At 44.6% G+C, this 18,950-nt stretch overlaps 1 pseudogene; it reads right to left on the bottom strand.

The window, feature by feature from the left end:
* LOC112073646 (choline O-acetyltransferase-like) overlaps positions 1–18,950 on the bottom strand; it is a 46,338-nt pseudogene that overhangs the window by 9,407 nt on the left and 17,981 nt on the right.

The raw sequence follows: 18,950 nt of genomic DNA on the forward strand, positions 1-18,950 counted from the left end.
CTCCATAATTGCTGTTCATCGTGTCCTCTTCTCCCATAATGCTTCATCGTGTCCTCTCTCCCATAATGCTGTTCATGTGTCCTCTTCTCCCATAAATGCTGTCATCGTGTCCTCTTCTCCCATAATGCTGTTCATCGGTCCTCTCTCCCATAATGCGTTCATCGTGTCCGCTCTCCCATATGCTGTTCATCTGTCCTCTTCTCCATAATGCTGTTCATCATGTCCTCTTCTCCCATAATGCTGTTCATGTGTCCTCTTCTCCCATAATGCGGTTTCATCGTTTCCTCTTCTCCCATAATGCTGTTTCTCATGTCCTCTTCTCCCTAATGCTGTTCATCGTTCCTCTTCTCCCATAATGCTGTTCATCGTGTCTCTTCTCCCATAATGCTGTTCATCATGTCCTCTTCTCCCATAATGCTGTCATCTGTCCTCTTCTCCATAATGGTGTCATCATGTCCTCTCCCATAATGCTGTTCATCATGTCCTCTTCTCCCATAATGCTGTTCATCATGTCCTCTTTCTCCCATAATGCTGTTCATCATGCCCTCTTCTCCCTAATGCGTTCATCATGTCTCCCCATAATGCTGTTCATCATGTCCTCTTCTCCCATAATGCTTTTCATCGTGTCCTCTTCTCCCTAATCTGTATCATGCCTCTTCTCCCATAATGCTGTTCATCATGTCCTCTTCTCCCATAAATGCTGTCATCATGTCCTCTTTCTCCCATAATGCTGTTCATCATGTCCTCTTCCCCATAATGCTGTTCATCATGTCCTTCTATCCCATAATGCTGTTCATCATGTCCTCTTCTCCCATAATGTGTGTGTGTGGATGATTTTCATCGATTGATGATCACTTAACCGTTGGTAAAACCTACAGATGTAACATGTAAAGTGGTTTGTCTACCCCAGATTTTGAGGAATAGAAAATGTATGTCTGTAAAGTAAAAACATACAGAGTATGATATACTCAAATGTACTACTATAATGATAACTATTTGGATTGATTGCACATTAAACATTACATACTGTAAAATACAATACACGATTACAATACATAAAATACAATACACAATTACAATACTATACTGTAAAATACAATACACAATTACAATACTATACTGTAAAATACAATACACGATTCCTGACAGGTGTAAAAAATCGAGCACACAACCATGCAATCTCCATAGACAAACACGACAGTTGAATGGGCCGAACGACGAGCTCAGTGACTTTCAACGCAGCACCGTCATAGGATGCCACCTTTCCAACCAGTCAGTTTGTCTAGTGTCTGTCTAGAGCTGCCCTCGGTCAACTTGAGTGCTGTTATTGTGATGTGAAAAACTTCTAGGAGCAACAACGGCTTAGCCACGAAGTGTAGGCCACACAAGCTCACCAACGCCGAGTGCTGAAGCGATAAGCGCTTAAATCGTCTATCCATCGGTTGCAACACTCACTACCGAGTTCCAAACTGCGTCTGGAAGCAACGTCAGCAGAAGAAACTGTTCGTCGGGAGCTTCATGAAATGGGCTTCCATGGCTGAGCAGCTGCACACAAGCATAAAATCACCATCAGCAAAGCCAAGCCTCGCTGGGATGGTGTAAAGCTCTCCGTCATTGGACTCTGGAGCAGTGGAAATGCGTTCTCGTGAGTGATGAATTACACTTTACCATCTGGCAGTCCAACTGACAAATCTGGGTTGTGATGACAGGAGAATGATACCTGCCGAATCATACGCCAACTGTAAAGTTTGGTAGAGGAGAATAGTGGTCTGAGGCTGTTTTTCATGGTTCGGGCCTCTTATTCTAGTGAAGGAAAATCTCAATGCTACAGCATACAATGTCATTTAGATGATTCGTGCTGCCAACTGTGTGGCAACAGTTTGGGGAAGCCCTTTCCTGTTTTCAACATGACAATGCCCCCTGCACAAAGCGAGGTCATACAGAAATGGTTTGTCGAGATCAGTGTGGAAGAACTTGACTGGCCTGCACAAAGCCCCGAACTGAACCTCAACGAACACCTTTGGGATGAATTGGAAGACCGACTGAGAGCCAGGCCTAATCGCCCAAGAAGAGGACACGATGAACAGCATTATGGGAGAAGAGGACACGATGAACAGCATTATGGGAGAAGAGGACACGATGAACAGCATTATGGGAGAAGACCATAATGGGGAGCTAAGTAAGAAAAATGACTCACAGAGAGAGATGTCTTCTCGTCCGTCATGGCCTTCACGAAGGCCAGAGCCTCGGGGGTCGCTGAGCGGATGTTGTCCACCCGGCCCTCGTGGAAACGACGGATAGAAGCACTCTCATAAGTGGACACCAGCCGTCCATTGCATCTGAGAAATCACAAAGCAAAATAAATATCGCTACTGTATATCAATGGAGGCTGAATTCACTTKATGTGTGAACAAAGGAAAATAGTTTCTTTCTTAGGTTTTTAGTTAAATTAAAATGACTGTCAATAAGTAGTAAAGATTGTAATCAAATGAAAAATGTGTTGGAACAGGACTAAAACAACCAACAACATGTCGTTTTAGATAACGTTCTTAAAGGTGTACAACACCTGTAAAAGGCCAGTTGTAGAGCCACCTGTATGTACGCATCTGGACTCATCTTCTGTTTCTTGATGAATTCTTTTCCATAGACCTCAAACTTGTGTACATCCATGTCAAGTTCTCTAACCAACCTAAGGAYAAGGAAATATGAATATATGTTAAAGTTCCTAATGCCTCTGTTTTTTTATATCCGTGTCAAATCATTTCCGGGTAACAATTTAAGTAACTTACTGTGATTGTCTTTAATTAAAACGATTTTTTAAAAAGTGCTTATATGTGTGTCCATGTTTGTATGTGTGCAATCWTGCATGCACATGTGTGTGTCTTGCCTCTGCAGTCTCTCAGCAGAGGCCTTCAGGAGGTCCTGGATGTCGGGTGTGGTCTTCCAGAGCAGTCTGCGAGGAGTAGGAAGCTCCGACACGTTGGTGGCCTCCCCATCTTGGAGGGACTTCCTGTCCGGTGGAGAGAGCACAATCACTTGACTTCCTTAGATTAGTGTTTTACTATTATTATAATGTATTATTCATTGACATCATATTGCTTTATCGACGGACTTTTATAATAATATATTACCTGTTTTCATTACTGACTCTAATAATATATTACCTGTTTTTATCACGGACCTCTAATAATATATTACCTGTTTTATCACGGACCTCTAATAATATATTTACCTGTTTTATCACGGACCCTCTAATAATATATTACCTGTTTCATTACTGACCTCTAATAATATATTACCTGTAAATGTGAACTACACTGCAAAACATTAACCTCTTCATGTGTCTCATGAGTAAAATGTAAAATATCTGATTTAAGATTTAATGCAATAAACTTGCCGTTAACTATATTGTAATGAAATACTTTGTGTGTTTGGTGAGTAAATATGAACTCTCAGATGTAAAAGCACAGGACCTGGAACAGAACCTTGGGGGACACCAGGATCTAGAATAGAACCCTGGGGGACACCAGGACCTGGAACAGAACCTTGGGGGACACCAGGACCTAGAATAGAACCTTGGGGGACACCAGGACCTGGAACAGAACCTTGGGGGACACCAGGACCTGGAACAGAACCTTGGGGGACACCAGGACCTAGAATAGAACCTTGGGGGACACCAGGACCTAGAATAGAACTCCACCTAATCAGATTTAACACTGTCCATATGGACACATAGATGTAAATTAGTTTGGCTAGTTCACTTACATGAATTTCATCAAGTATTCAGTACACGCCACCAGAACTATTCCCTCGAAGGGTGAGTGCTCGCACACCGTTCCGCAGACTCCGTCCTCCCCTACAACAAACTGAAACAAACATTTATATTCCATTCCATGGTCTCAGGACCTGTATTGTGCTGATCTAGGATCAGCCCCTCCCCACACACACACACTTTGTCCATATCATCTTATTCTTTGTTATCTAAAATGCTAAACTGATCCTAGATCAGCGCTCCTACACCGAGACACTTTATGAATAAGGGTCCAGGGTTGGCATCGCCCTACCTGCATTGGCTTGTCATACCAGCGGTTTGCCCCCATCTTSTCATGGCCTCCTCCYTGGAGCATCAGCAGGGCTCGGCTGGTATCCCCAAACTCCACCCCACTGGTGTCGTCTAGACACACCACACACAGACACTTCTCGATCACAGCCAACGACTCTCTGTTAACTGAATCTAGGGGAGGGAGGGAGGGAGGGAGGGAGGCGGACAGGCATGCAGACAGGCAGGCGTACAGACAGACGAGGTCAGTTTATGCAAATATATTTGTTTTCATAGTCTTCCCATGGTTTATTTCGAATTATTACTATGATTTAAATAGTTATTTGATATTAGTGTTATTATTATAGTTGTGATATTTAATGTAGACAATAAGATGGTTGAAGTGAAACCTTTGATGAGTACGTCTCTAGCCCGGGCCCATTCTGTTCTTCCATCAGACGTCAACAGACCAAACGAAGGCTGTCTCTCCTCTGTGTTCTCTGCCATCTTTACTATCTTCTCCAGCTGGGTCAAGATGTGCATTTCGTTCAGTTTTTTCTCCTTTACCACTAGGTCCAACACAAAGAACTGAGAAGAAGACAAAATAAGAATTATTATTATTATTTATTTTTTTTAAATAGGATTGGATTTTTTGGGAGGGGGGGGGTTTATTGCTCCCAGAGGGAAATTTTGTCGTGGACATTGAAAAAAGGTGATGGTATTTCCACGTAGAATATCACAGATTAAAACATACATCTGATTAAAAATGTATTTCTAAGGAAGCAACAACAACAAAAAAAAGACGATAAGATACAGTGTATTTGCTTCATCATAAGACCTCAAAATAGATTACTGGCATTACAAAATCTATAAAAGKCTTTTCTCCAAGGAGCATTTCAATGTATCACTCAATCAGACACGTTGGGTCAATAGGCTGTTAAAAAACTAAAACCTACCAATGCAAACACATCAGTCATTAGACCCCAATAGGCTGCTGACTAATGAAGGCAAAGTAAGAGAGGCAGAGGTTAACGACGTACCGCCACCGCCTGCTTGAACCTCCATGTCCCAAAATGCCACCCTATTCCCTAGGTAGTGCACTACTTTTAACAAGAGCCCTGGTCAAATGTAGTGCACTACATAGGGAATAGGATGTCATTTGGCACACAAGGTTGAAAACATGAATCCCTACGRCGCGATCAATTGTCCTTGTGACTCAAGGAGGCTCTCAGACAAATTCAATCAGCGGTAATTTAGTTAGTAGTCTGTTTCTCCACATGGATGGCTCCTTAATATGTGTCCCTGATTGATAGTGCCTGGAACCATCTCCAGGTACGAAGGACTCTCCCCTCCTCCTCCTCCTCCTCCCGTCCTCCCTTTTAGCCTTTGTGAGATATTTGGTGATGCGTTCGTGTGACGGGAAGTGAGATTCATTGTAAAAGATAACTCCAGACTGGGACACGGTGTTAACTGTCAACCGGTTGTTTGTTTATGATTCCGTCTGTGACCTATACATTGTCTGTTGTTTATGTCGKCGTTTTCGACCGTTTTCTGCCTATGACCTTTGAACTTTACCGTATACGACACAGCCTTGGGGAGGATCGACAGGAAGTTTTTATTTACAACACTGACTCGTGGGAATCCTAAACCTCCAACAGAGACGAAACACAACCAACGAAATGAAGTTATACTTCTACACTAATATCTCTTGTCTTGTCAATGTGGACACACAATGTTTTGGAATGTCGTTAGCTGTTATATTTGAGGTGACCACATTTACATTTACATTTTACATTTTAAGTCATTTAGCAAACGCTCTTATCCAGAGCGACTTACAAATTGGAAAGTTCATACATATTCATCCTGGTCCCCCCGTGGGGAATGAACCCACAACCCTGGCGTTGCAAGCGCCATGCTCTACCAACTGAGCCACACGGGACCTAACATGCCTTGTAAATGTGGACAATGTTTGTAGCTGTACAGTAGTGATAACTGAGATCACTGTAAGTGTAATTGCGTCCATAGAGATACAATGTATTATATTTATTACTGTGATTTATTTTTTAAATGGCACCCTATTCCCTATATAGTGCACTACTTTAGACCAGGGCCCATGGGGAATAGGGTACACTACTTTAGACCAGGGCCCATAGGGAATAGGGTGCACTACTTTAGACCAGGGCCCATGGGGAATAGGGTGCACTACTTTTGACCAGGGCCCATAGGGAATAGGGTACACTACTTTTGACCAGGGCCCATAGGGAATAGGGTACACTACTTTTGACCAGGGCCCATAGGGAATAGGGTGGCACTACTTTTAAGCCCAGGGCCCATGGGGAATAGGGTGCACATACTTTAGACCAGGGCCATAGGGAATAGGGTGCACTACTTTCAGAGCCAGGGCCCATAGGGAATAGGGTGCACTACTTTTGACCAGGGCCCATAGGGAATAGGGTACACTACTTTTGACCAGGCCCATAGGGAATTAGGGTGCACTACTTTTACCAGGGCCCATGGGGAATAGGGTGCACTACTTTTGACCAGGCCCATAGGGAAATAGGGTCAGCACTACTTTTGACCAGGGCCCATAGGGAATAGGGTGCACTACTTTTGACCAGGGCCCAATAGGGAAAGGGTACACTATTTTGACCAGGGCCCATAGGGAATAGGGTACACTACTTTTGACCAGGGCCCATAGGGAATAGGGTGCACTACTTTTGACCAGGGCCCATAGGGAATAGGGTACACTACTTTTGACCAGGGCCATAGGGAATAGGGTACACTACTTTTGACCAGGCCCATAGGAAATAGGGGCACTACTTTTGACCAGGGCCCATAGGGAATAGGGTGCCACTACTTTTGACCAGGCCCATAGGGAAAGGGTCACTACTTTTGACCAGGGCCCATAGGGAATAGGTGCACTACTTTTGACCAGGGCCCATAGGGAATAGGGTGCACTACTTTTGACAGGCCCATAGGGATAGGGTGCACTACTTTGACCAGGGCCCATAGGGAATAGGGTCACTACTTTTGACCAGGCCCATAGGGAATAGGGTCACTACTTTTGACCAGGGCCCATAGGAATAGGGTGCACTACTTTTGACCAGGCCCATAGGGAATAGGGTACACTACTTTTGACCAGGGCCCATAGGGAATAGGGTACACTACTTTTGACCAGGGCCCATAGGGAATAGGGTGCACTACTTTTGACCAGGGCCATAGGGAATAGGGTCACTACTTTTGACCAGGGCCCATAGGGAATAGGGTCACTACTTTTGACCAGGGCCCATAGGAATAGGGTCACTACTTTTGACAGGGCCCATAGGGAATAGGGTGCACTACTTTTGACCAGGGCCATAGGGAATAGGGTGCACTACTTTTGACCAGGGCCCATAGGGAACAGGGTGCACATACTTTGACCAGGGCCATAGGAATAGGGTGCACTACTTTTGACCAGGGCCCATAGGGAATAGGGTGCACTACTTTTTGACCAGGCCCATAGGGAATAGGGTACACTACTTTTGACCAGGGCCCATAGGGAGTAGGGTGCAGCTGGAATACGGAACCTTAGTCTCTCTCTGACCTGGTTCTTGCATGCAACGATGATGTGCTCCTGCTCGGTGGACCCAGCCTCGTGGATGACGAGCTGTCCCTCTTGAGGCCGGGCCGACGGTAATGTGTTGAAGAGACGGTAGTACTGCTTCATCACACAGAGGGGTCCCAGACAGCCGGCCCGAGATAGTCCACGGCAACGCCCTCCTGTCAGGAGGCAGGGCCCTAGAGACACACAGACACAGACTCAGATCACCTGGGACAACCTCAGCTGCTCTACAGGGAACTTTATCCAGTCTTATATTATATATTCTGTTTATTTCCCTTTATTATTTTACAATCTTTAATACTTTCTTCTACAATACTCTGATGGAAGAGACGGAGGGAGAGGAGAGGAGAGGAGAGGGAGGAGAGGAGAGAGAGAGGAGAGGAGAGGAGAGGAGAGGAGAGGAGAGGAGAGAGGGAAGAGGAGAGGAGAGGAGAGAGGAGAGGAGCGTTATAAGCTGGACTCAGAGAACTCACGTGTCAAATATATTTCCTTATACTCCAGAACTCCTGTGATGAGGTGAGCAGCGAATCTGAAGAAGATGGAGAACAGAGAGATGAATAACACAGAGAGAACATCATTTAGAAGGGACCTAGACACACTGTATATGCAACAGTCCAGTCATTTCATTACTGGTATCCATTATTCAACGCAGAGAATTATACAATGATAGTCTTCTTGCAGACACTTTGCCCTTGTGTGTGTTACTGAATTGTAACATATATAATTGTTTCTGTATTGGATATTTTATTTACAGGCTGTTATAGCTGTTACAACTGCTACAGGCAGTTACAGGCTGTTCCAGCCAGTTACAGGCAGTTTACAGCTGTTAACAGGCAGTTACAGTCTGTTACAAGCAGTTACAGGCTGTTACAGGCTGTTACAGGCAGTTACAGGCTGTTACAGGCTGTTACAGGCAGTTACAAGCAGTTACAAGCAGTTACAGGCTGTTACAGGCTGTTACAGGCTGTTACGGGCAGTTACAGGCAGTTACAGGCAGTTACAGGCAGTTACAGGGCTGTTACAGCCGTTTACAAGCAGTTACAAGCAGTTACACGGCAGATACAAGCAAGTTAGCGGCAGTTACAGTCATGTTACAGGCTTGTTGCAGGCTGTTACAGGCTGTTACAGGCCAGTTACAGGCAGTTAACAAGCAAGTTTACAGGCAGTTACAGGCTGTTAACAGGCAGTTACAAGCAGTTACAGGCTGTTACAGAGGCATGTTTACAGGCTGTTACAGCATTACAAACAGTTAACAAGCAGTTAACAGGCAGTTTACAGGCCTGTTACTGGTAAAAAGTTACATTGGTCCATCTTGTTTTAATCTACTTATGATAACCACCAAACACACACAACTCCCTCCCCCATCTCTGAATGGAGAGGCTATAATCACAATTTCTGATAGATTACAGAGCAGCCACTGTGTGTGTGTGTGTTGTGTGTGTGTGTGTGTGTGTGTGTGTGTGGTGTGTGTGTGTGTGTGTGTGTGTTGTGTGTGTGTGTTGTGTGTGGTGTGTGTGGTGTGTGTGTGTGGTGTGTGTGTGTGTGTGTGTTTGTGTGTGTGTGTGTGTGTGTCTCATGAAGGGAGTAAAATTTCAGCCCTGTGTTTTTCTATCTCAGTGTTTTTGTCAAACCCCGATCATATACAGAGTGGGCTACACACACACACTAATCCCCCCCCCCCCCCACACACACACTAATACCCACCCAACACCCACACACACACTAATACCCACCAAACACACACACACACTAAATCCCACGCCCACACACACACACACTAATACCCCCCCCCACACACACTAATACCCCCCCCACACACACACTTAATACCCCCCAAACACCACAACACACGAATACCCCCCAAACACACACAACACCTAATACCCCCACCAACACACACACAGCGCATTACACACACACACTAATAACCCCCACCCCAAACTCACACACACACACACACACAATAACCCCCTCCACACACCACAGTAAACACCACAACCCTATATGGAGGCTGTGAGGATGGGGAGGAGGAGGGCAGCCACTAGGCATCTACCAGCCTCCACACCCCTATATGTAGGCCGGAGGATGGGGAGGAGAGGGTCAGCCAACTAGATACAGTCTAGACTACCAGCCTCACACCGCTATATGGAGGCTGAGGAATGGGAGGAAAGGGCATGCGCAGACTAGGCAGTGCTAACCAGCCTCACCGTCACCTATAAATGGAGGCTGAGGATGGGAGGAGGAGGGCAGCCAAGCTAGACAGTCTAAAACCAGACTCACACCCTATATGGAGGCATTGAAGATGGGGAGGAGGAGGGCAGCCAACTAAGACCGTCCTACCAGCCTCACACCCTGCTATAATGGAAGGCTGAGGATGGGGAGGAGGAGGGCACCCAACTAGGGCAGTCTACCAGACATCAACAACCCTATATGGAGCTGAGGATGGGGAGGGAGGAGGGCAGCCAACTAGGCAGTCTAATACCAGTCTCACCCCCCTTGATATGAGGCTGAGGATATTGGGAGGAGAGGGCAGCCAAACTAGGCAGTCTAACCGTCTCACTAAGCAACACTCAGTTATGGAGGCTGAGGATGGTGGAGGAGGAGGGCAGCCAACTAGGGGCAGTTCTGAAGGCAGCCTCACATCTATTGTACCACCTATTATGGAGGGCTGAGGATGGGGAGGAGGAGGGCAGCCAAACTAGGCAGTCCTACCAGCCTCACCCCCTATATGGAGGCTGAGGATGGGGAGGAGGGCAGCCAACTTAGGCAGTCTACCAGCCCTCACACCGCCTATATGGAGGCTGAGGATGGGGAGGAGGGCAGCCCAACTAGGTCAGTCTAAAACCAAGTCTAGCGGACCTGCTTGGATCTGTCACTGAACCATCTAAATTAGAGTCTCCGTCAAGTCTATTTAAGGAGGGCTAGGTTCTGAAGGTCCTGGAAAGAATCACTTACCTCACCATGAGCCTGACAAAACCTGAATGTTGAGATTACAGTCTGGATCTGGATAAGACGTGTGTGCGGTGCGTGGCGTGCGTGCGTGCGGCATGCGTGCGTGCGTGACGGTGCGTGTGTGCGTGCTGTGTGTGCGTAGTGTGTGTTGTGTTGCATTGTTCTGGGCAGACCAAACAGCTGATTTAATAAGAGAGGCATGCGATACAGAGAAGAGATGAGTCAGGATGGCTATCGCCCTCCATGTCCTGGCCTTAAATCTGAGGGAAGATTGGTTTGGTTTATGCCTGCTTGAAACACTGTTGTAAATCTCTCACCAAGTGTGACTTTTACAGTACAGGGTAGAAAGCATAGGCAGCCATGTATTGCATTGCACCAGCAACATTGTAAGTGGCAGTAATAATACAATGTTGTATTACCGTAGTGTATTACCAATTATAGAGTTAAACAGTTTTTGTAGTTGTTGGCAGGGATTCAAGATTAGAAAAATAACAACAATGAAGGAACTAAGTGACTGATCTGATCTGTGGCTACAAACTTCTTGTTCTTGCTTCATGACATACAATAAGTTCAAATGAATCCCAATCAAATCAAATGTAATGTGTCCACATGCGCCGAAACAACAAGTGTAGACCTTAAGTGAAAATGCTTTACATTCCAAGCCCTTAACACAACAATTAAAATAAGTGTTAAGTAAAAAAAAAAATAGATAAGTAAAAATTGGAAATAGAAAATAAAAGTAACAAAATAATTAACTATATACAGGGGCTATATACAGGGGGTACCGGTACAGAGTCAATGTGGAGGCCTATATAACAGGGGGTAACCGGTACAGAGTCAATGTGGAGGCTCTAAATACAGGGGGCAACCCGGTACATTAGTGGTGAGAGTCAAGGTGGAGGCTATTTATACTGGGGTACCGGTACAGAAGTCAATTGGTGAGGCTATATACAGGGGGTACCGGTTACAAGAGTCAATGTGGAGGCTATATACAGGGGGCACCGGTACAAGAGTCAATGTGGAAGGCCTATATACGGGGGTAAACCGGGTACAGAGTTCATGTGGAGGCTATATACAGGGGGTACCAGTACAGAGTCAATGTGGGAGGCTATATCAGGGGGGTACCGGTACAGAGTAAATAGTGGAGGCTATATACAGGGGATACCGGTAACAGAGTCAATGTGGAGCTATATACAGGGGGTAAACCGGTAACAGAGTCAATGTGGAGGCTATATACAGGGGGTACCCGGTACAGAGTCAACCTTTCTCATGAAGTACAATAGTTCAACATCATCCATCTTCTCCTCTGAGTACCTAGTTCATGTACATAGTCTCTAAAAGTCCCCAAATTGGGGAAAAAATTTAGGCTTTTTTGGTTTTTTTTTGCCCCCCCCTTTTTTTTTGGGGGTTTGCAGAGATTACTATGTTACATTACTCCTCTTGGTCAAGTGTAAATTCAATGCGTGGTCATTCAACCAAGCACTAATATGATTGAGAAAGAATGACTGCGCATCATCCCCCTACAATTGAAGGAAGCACCCTCATTACTGTGTATTTCACATATCAGGAGTACTTTGTTGTGATCTATAGAAAGTGTATTTTATGAAGTGTATTTATGAAGTGTATTTTTTAAAGTGTCATTAATGTGAAATGTATTTTTCTGACAGTATATGAAATGGTATTTTATGAAGTTTTTATTATGTTAAATGTATTTTATGAAGTTTTATTCATGTGATGTATTTTATGAAGTGTATTTATGAAATGTATTTTATGAAGTGGTATTTTATTGACAGTGTATTTTATGAAGTGTATTTTAATGAAATGTATTTATTATGAAGTGTATTTTATGAAGTGTATTTTGGACACCAAAAGTGTACTGTACATACCTGAGTGAGTCTTTTGTTGATCTCTAAAGTCTTTGTTTTGGGAAGACCATGGCAGGATTGGAGTTGACCTGGTAGTGGCCAACTCTGATTCCAAAATACATATCGTCAAAGCCAGTAGGTCATACGACCTGAGAGAGAGAGAGAGAGAGAGAGAGAGAGAGAGGAGAGAAGAGAGAGAGAGAGAGAGAGAAGAGAGAGAGAGAGAGAGAGCAGAGAAGAGAGAGAGAGGAAGAAGAGAGAGAGAGAGAGAGAGGAAGAGAGAGAGAAGAAGAGAGAGAGAGAGAGAAGGAGAGAGAGAGAAGAGAGGAGAGAGNGGAGGCTATATACAGGGGTACCAGTACCGAGTCAATGTGGAGGCTATATACAGGGGGTACCAGTACAGAGTCAATGTGGAGGCTATATACAGGGGGTACCAGTACAGAGTCAATGTGGAGGCTATATACAGGGGTATTGGTACAGAGTCAATGTGAGGCTATATACAGGGGTACCAGTACCGAGTCAATGTGGAGGGGTATATACAGGGGGTACCAGTACAGAGTGCCGGGGCACCGGTCGAGTAATTGAGGTAATATGTACATGTAGGAGTTATTAAAGTGACTATGCAAAGAAAATAACAGAGAGTAGCAGCAGCATAGAAGGGGGGGGGGGCAATGCAAATAGTCTGGGTAGCCATTTCATTAGCTGTTCAGAGCTTTATAGGTTTGTGGGTAGAAGCTGTTTAGAAGCCTCTTGGACCTAGACTTGGCGCTCAGGTACCGCTTGCCGTGCGGTAGCAGAGAGAACAGTCTATGACTAGGGTGGCTGGAGTCTTTGACAATTTTTAGGGCCTTTCTCTGACACCATCTGGTATAGAGGTCCTGGATGGCAGGACGCTTTGCCCCGGTGATTTACTGGGCCACGCCAGCTGCCCTCTGTAGTGCCTTGTGATCGGAGGCTGAGCGTTTGCCATACCAGGCTGTGATGCAACCCGTCAGGATGCTCTCGATGGTGCAGCTGTAAAAGATTTTGAGGATCTGAGGATCCATGCAAATCTTTTCAGTCTCCTGAGGGGGAATAGGTTTTGTCGTGCCCTCTTCAAGACTGTCTTGGTGTGCTTGGGCTATTTTAGTTTGTTGGTGATGTGCATGCCAAGGAAATTGAAGCTCTCAACCTGCTCCACTACAGCCCTGTCGATGAGAATGGGGGCGTGCTCCGTCCTCCTTTTCCTGTATGCTGCACTGCCCATGAATTCCGAAACATTGTCTACTCTGAAAATGTTTTACTACAGTAGGTCTGCTTGTCGTGGTAGCCTACACAACTCAACGCAAAAGATTAACTCTGTTCACCTGTTAAATTCTACTGTTTGTTAATAAACTGCTCACCCTGTCATCTGCATAGAGAAAAAGCTTGAAATTATAATAGCCCTTCTAATGGGCCCAATTAAATGAGAGATGCTGATGGTAATTTCTTGTGTGACTACTTCAGTATTCAGACGTAGCCTACAAACGTCTATGGAAAAGGTGAATTGTCTGTTCTACCGTTAAACGGTACTTCGGATCGAATCGCATCGAGCAAAATAGGCTGCTTGAAATAGTTGATCTATTTACTACTGAGAAGTGGGTCCAATTAAATGACAGGTGGGATGAATGGTAGCCTATCTTAACTTGTTATAGGCCTATAGGCTATTTCACCAGGATGAAACCATCACAGTCAGAAAGGGTGAGGAATTTATTCTGCAATGATCATGTGAATTAAATAAACGATAGGAAATAGATGACTGTTTTTAGTTATTTTAAAACGCTTGCTCTTCTCGATAACGGCAAATAAATGCATCTTGTTATAATATGTAGTTAGGATTCCTGTCCTTTTGTTCTGTATATGTGTCGTGTCACCATGTACTCCTGCTCAAGGCTTTTGGGCTGATTTTTCCCATCTTGCAATGCAATACTTCAACCACTGGAAACGGTGTGCATGCATGGTCTAAAGTTAGCGGGAGGATAAGTACATCCTCACGTCAAATTCAGTTTTAATTGATGCTAACTTTTGCGTGAACTTGCGCACGCATATTTTGGGGGCATATTTTGTACGTAGCAAAACGTTTCTAAATGAGGCCCCTAGAGAACGACATGCTGCTCAGGCATTTCTTCCAGCCCAGCACTAACACACCTGACACCATCAGCTGAGTGGCTGAATCAGGTGTGTCTGTGCTGGGTTGCACACCCTTGATGACCGCTGTATTATACAGTGTACAAAAGAACCCCTCTGTCAGGGCCTCAGTTTATTTATCTGACTGAACTAACTCAAGGTCAATGTATTGACTGAGTGCTCCAGGCCTTATTAGCCCTTACCACAGTCCATGTATTGTCCCAGATAGATACACACACATGGCTGTATTGATTAATGTGTCCCCATAGAGACCCTGAGAGTATCGACTCCGTTCACCATGGAGGGGAGGAAGAGTTGACACTAGAACGGTTCAGAAGGGGGTTAAATGGAAAAAGAGAGAGAGGTCAGACGTTTAAGGTTGTGTGTCTAGTCAGTCTCTGGAGTCTATTATGACTGGAACATTATTGTAAGTGTGAGCATAGCCTAACCTCTTCTTGAATCGTCTTCCACAGTTTTGAACCGATAGAGATATTGAACACAATGAAATAGTCACAGAGCTTTGGATTAGTAGCTTTAGATAATGAACAGCAGCTGATAATGCTGTTGCCATAGAGTTGTTCTGACTGATAATGCTGTTGCCATAGAGTTGTTCTGACTGATAATGCTGTTGCCATAGAGTTGTTCTGACTGATAATGCTGTTGCCATAGAGTTGTTCTGACTGATAATGCTGTTGCCATAGAGTTGTTCTGACTGATAATGCTGTTGCCATAGAGTTGTTCTGACTGATATAGCTGTTGCCATAGAGTTGTTCTGACTGATAATGCTGTTGCCATAGAGTTTTTCTGACTGATAATGTGTTGCCATAGAGTTGTTCTGACTCTGTCTCCTCCCTCCAGGTGAAGTGCATGGCTCTAGGAGAGACGAAAGGAGGGGGTCAGAGGAGAGGACGAAAGGAGGGGGTCAAAAGACAGGGCAAAAGAACAGGGTCAGATAATAGGACCAAAGGACGGGGTCAAAAGAAAGGGTCAGAGAAGAAGACCAAAGGAGGGGGTCAGAGGAGAGGACAAAAATAGGGAGTCAGAGGAGAGGACCAAAATAGGGGGTCAGTGGAGAGGACCAAAATAGGGGGTCAGAGGAGAGCCGCAAAGGAGGGAGTCAAAAGACAGGGCCAGAGAAGAGGACCAAGGAAGGGGTCTGAGGAGAGGACCAAAGGAGGGGATCAGAGGAGAGGACCAAAGGAGGGGTCAGAGGAGAGGACCAAAATAGGGAGTCAGAGGAGAGGACCAAAATAGGGGGTCAGTGGAGAGGACCAAAATAGGGGGTCAGAGGAGAGGACCAAAGGAGGGGGTCAAAAGACAGGGTCAGAGAAGAGGACCAAAGGAGGGGTTCAGACGAGGACCAAAGGAGGGGGTCAGAGGAGAGGACCAAAAAGGGGTCAGAGGAGAGGACAAAAGGGGGTCAGAGGAGGACCAAAGGGGTCAGAGGAGAGGACCAAAATGGGAGTCGAGGAGAGGACCAAAATGGGGTCAGAGGAGAGGACCAAAATAGGGGTCAGAGGAGAGGACAAAAGGAGGGGGTCAAAAGACAGGGCCAAAGAACCGGGTCAAAGAAGAGGACCAAAGGAGGGGGTCAAAGACAGGGTCAAGAAGAGGACCAAAGGAGGGGTCAGAGGAGAGGACCAAAGGAGGGGTCAGAGGAGAGGACCAAAATAGGGGGTTAGAGAAGAGGACCAAAGGAGGGGGTCAAAAGACAGGGTCAGGAAGAGGACCAAAGGAGGGGTCAGAGGAGAGGACCAAAATAGTGGGTCGGAAGAGAGGACCAAATAGGGGTCAGAGGAGAGGACCAAAGGAGACGGTCAAAAGACAGGGCCAAAGAAAGGGTCAGAGAGAGGGCCAAAGGAGGGGGTCAGAGAAAGTTTGGCTTGTCTAGAACAGTGTTTTCTCAATCCTGGTCCTGGGTCCAAAAGGGGTTGCACATTTTCACTCTTTCTCTCTTTTCTGCTCTTCTCTTTCTCTCAGGTGAGTGTGTGGCTGCGAGAGAGGACTGTAGTAGAGGGTCTGAGGAAAGCTGTAGCTGGTCTAGAGGACAGACTGTCTATCTAGAAACAGAACAGGAGTCCATCCTCACATCTCTAGGATAGGACATAAGAGCTTCCAAGGACTCAAGGACAACTCAAGGTAAGGCACACAAAAACACACACACAACACACAGCACACACACACCACACAAACACACAACACACACACACACACACACACACACACACAACACACACACACACAACACCACACACACAACCACACACACACACACACACACACACACACACACACACACACACACACACACACACACACACACACACACCACACACACACACTCCTACACACATACCTGTTCATACATAATTTGAACCTTTACTATTCCGTACAAACACATTACTTTACCTATTCCGTAACAAACAATAACTTTACCTATTCCGTACAAACACATTCAACCTTTTACCTATTCCGTACAAACACATTAACCTTTACCTATTCCGTACAAACACCATTAACCTTTACCTATTCCGTACAAACACATTAACCTTTACCTATCCGTACAAACACATAACCTTTCTATTGCCGTACAAACACATTAACCTTAACTATCTTCGTACAAAACACATTAACCTTTACCTATTTCAATATTCTATTCAATAGCACGTTTGCCCATTTTGAGCGCCATAGCCACTTCTTCAAATAGATAGCTCAAGAAATCTGTCATTAATTTGTATGTTTTTGCTGAGGAGATCGTAGTCGTGCAATTTACTAAGATCTAACTAAGATGTTTTGTGAACAATGGCAGATGATGAGGCGTGATGGTGTGGGGGTGCTTTGCTGGTGACACTGTCTTGTGATTTTTCAAGCTACCATAGCATTCTGCGCCATACGCCAATCTATCTGGTTTACGCTTAGGGGGACAATCATGTTGTTTTTCAACAGGACCTCCAGGCTGTGTAAAGGCTTTTGACCAAGAAGAAAGTGATGAGACTGCATCAGATGACCTGGCCTCCACAATCACAATCACCCAACCTCACCAATTGAGATGGTTTGGGATTATTATTATTTTTTATTTATTTTTATTTTCACCTTTATTTAACCAGGTAGGCCAGTTGAGAAAAGTTCTCATTTACAACTGCGACCTGGCCAAAAAAAGCAAAGCAGTGCGACACAAACAACAACACAGAGTTAGACATGAAAGTAAAAAAACGTACAGTCAATAACACAATAGGAAAAAAAGTCTATATACAGTGTGTGCAAATGAGGTAAGATAAGGGAGGTAAGGCAATAAATAGGCCATAGTGGCGAAATAATTACAATTGAGCAATTAAACACTGAAGTGATAGATGTGCAGAAGATGAATGTGCAAGTAGAGATACTGGGGTGCAAAGGAGCAAAAAATAAAAATAAGAGTATGTGGATGAGGTAGTTGGATGAGCTGTTTACAGATGGGCTATGTACAGGTGCAGTGATCTGTGATCTGCTCTGACAGCTGGTGCTTAAAGTTAGTGAGGGAGATATGAGTCTCCAGCTTCAGTGATTTTTGCAATTCGTTCCAGTCTGAGTTGGACCGCAGAGTGAAAGGAAAAACAGCCAACAAGTGCTCAGCATAAGTGGGAATTCCTTCAAGACTGTTGGAAAAGCATTCCAGGTGAAGCTGGTTGAGAGAATGCCAAGAGTGTGCAAAGCTGTCATCAAGGCAAAGGGTGGCTACTTTGAAGAATCTCAAATCTCAAATATATTTTCATCTATTTAACACTTTTTTGGTTACTACATGATTCCATATGTGTTATTTCACAGTTGTGATGTCTTTACTATTATTCTTGTTTTGGTACTGTCCATATGTGTCTTGTTTTTGGTTGCAGATTCAGTACTGGCTGACAAATTTCAACATTTACTTGGAGCTAACTCTGCAAATAGCACTGCTGGGTGATTTGAAGAGTCATAGTCAATCGAACAATAATATAATAATACTCTTAGCAAAAAAGTGTATTTAATTTTGAATTTGTAGAAACTACATTGATAGAAGCTACAATCTATCTACAATATTAAAGCCCATCTACCCATTACAATTTTTTTTTTTTTATGTTTGGTGCTGTTTTTAACCATGAAAAAATTTGCATGAAACGAGTTATCCCTCATTGAATGACAACATAGACTTTATTGAAGAATCCCTACAAATCACATACGAAGGGGCGTAGACTTCGGCGTCCAACTTCGTGTGCCCAAACAGATGATAAACTTCCAAAAACATCACAAAATGTCATCATAATATAATATATGCACAAACTCTTCTGAAATGTTCCGTCTGGAAAGCATGCGGACGCCTTGAGTGTTTTGTGTG

Source organism: Salvelinus sp. IW2-2015, unplaced genomic scaffold (assembly GCF_002910315.2).
Source record: "Salvelinus sp. IW2-2015 unplaced genomic scaffold, ASM291031v2 Un_scaffold2329, whole genome shotgun sequence".
Classification (NCBI taxonomy): Eukaryota; Metazoa; Chordata; class Actinopteri; order Salmoniformes; family Salmonidae; genus Salvelinus; species Salvelinus sp. IW2-2015.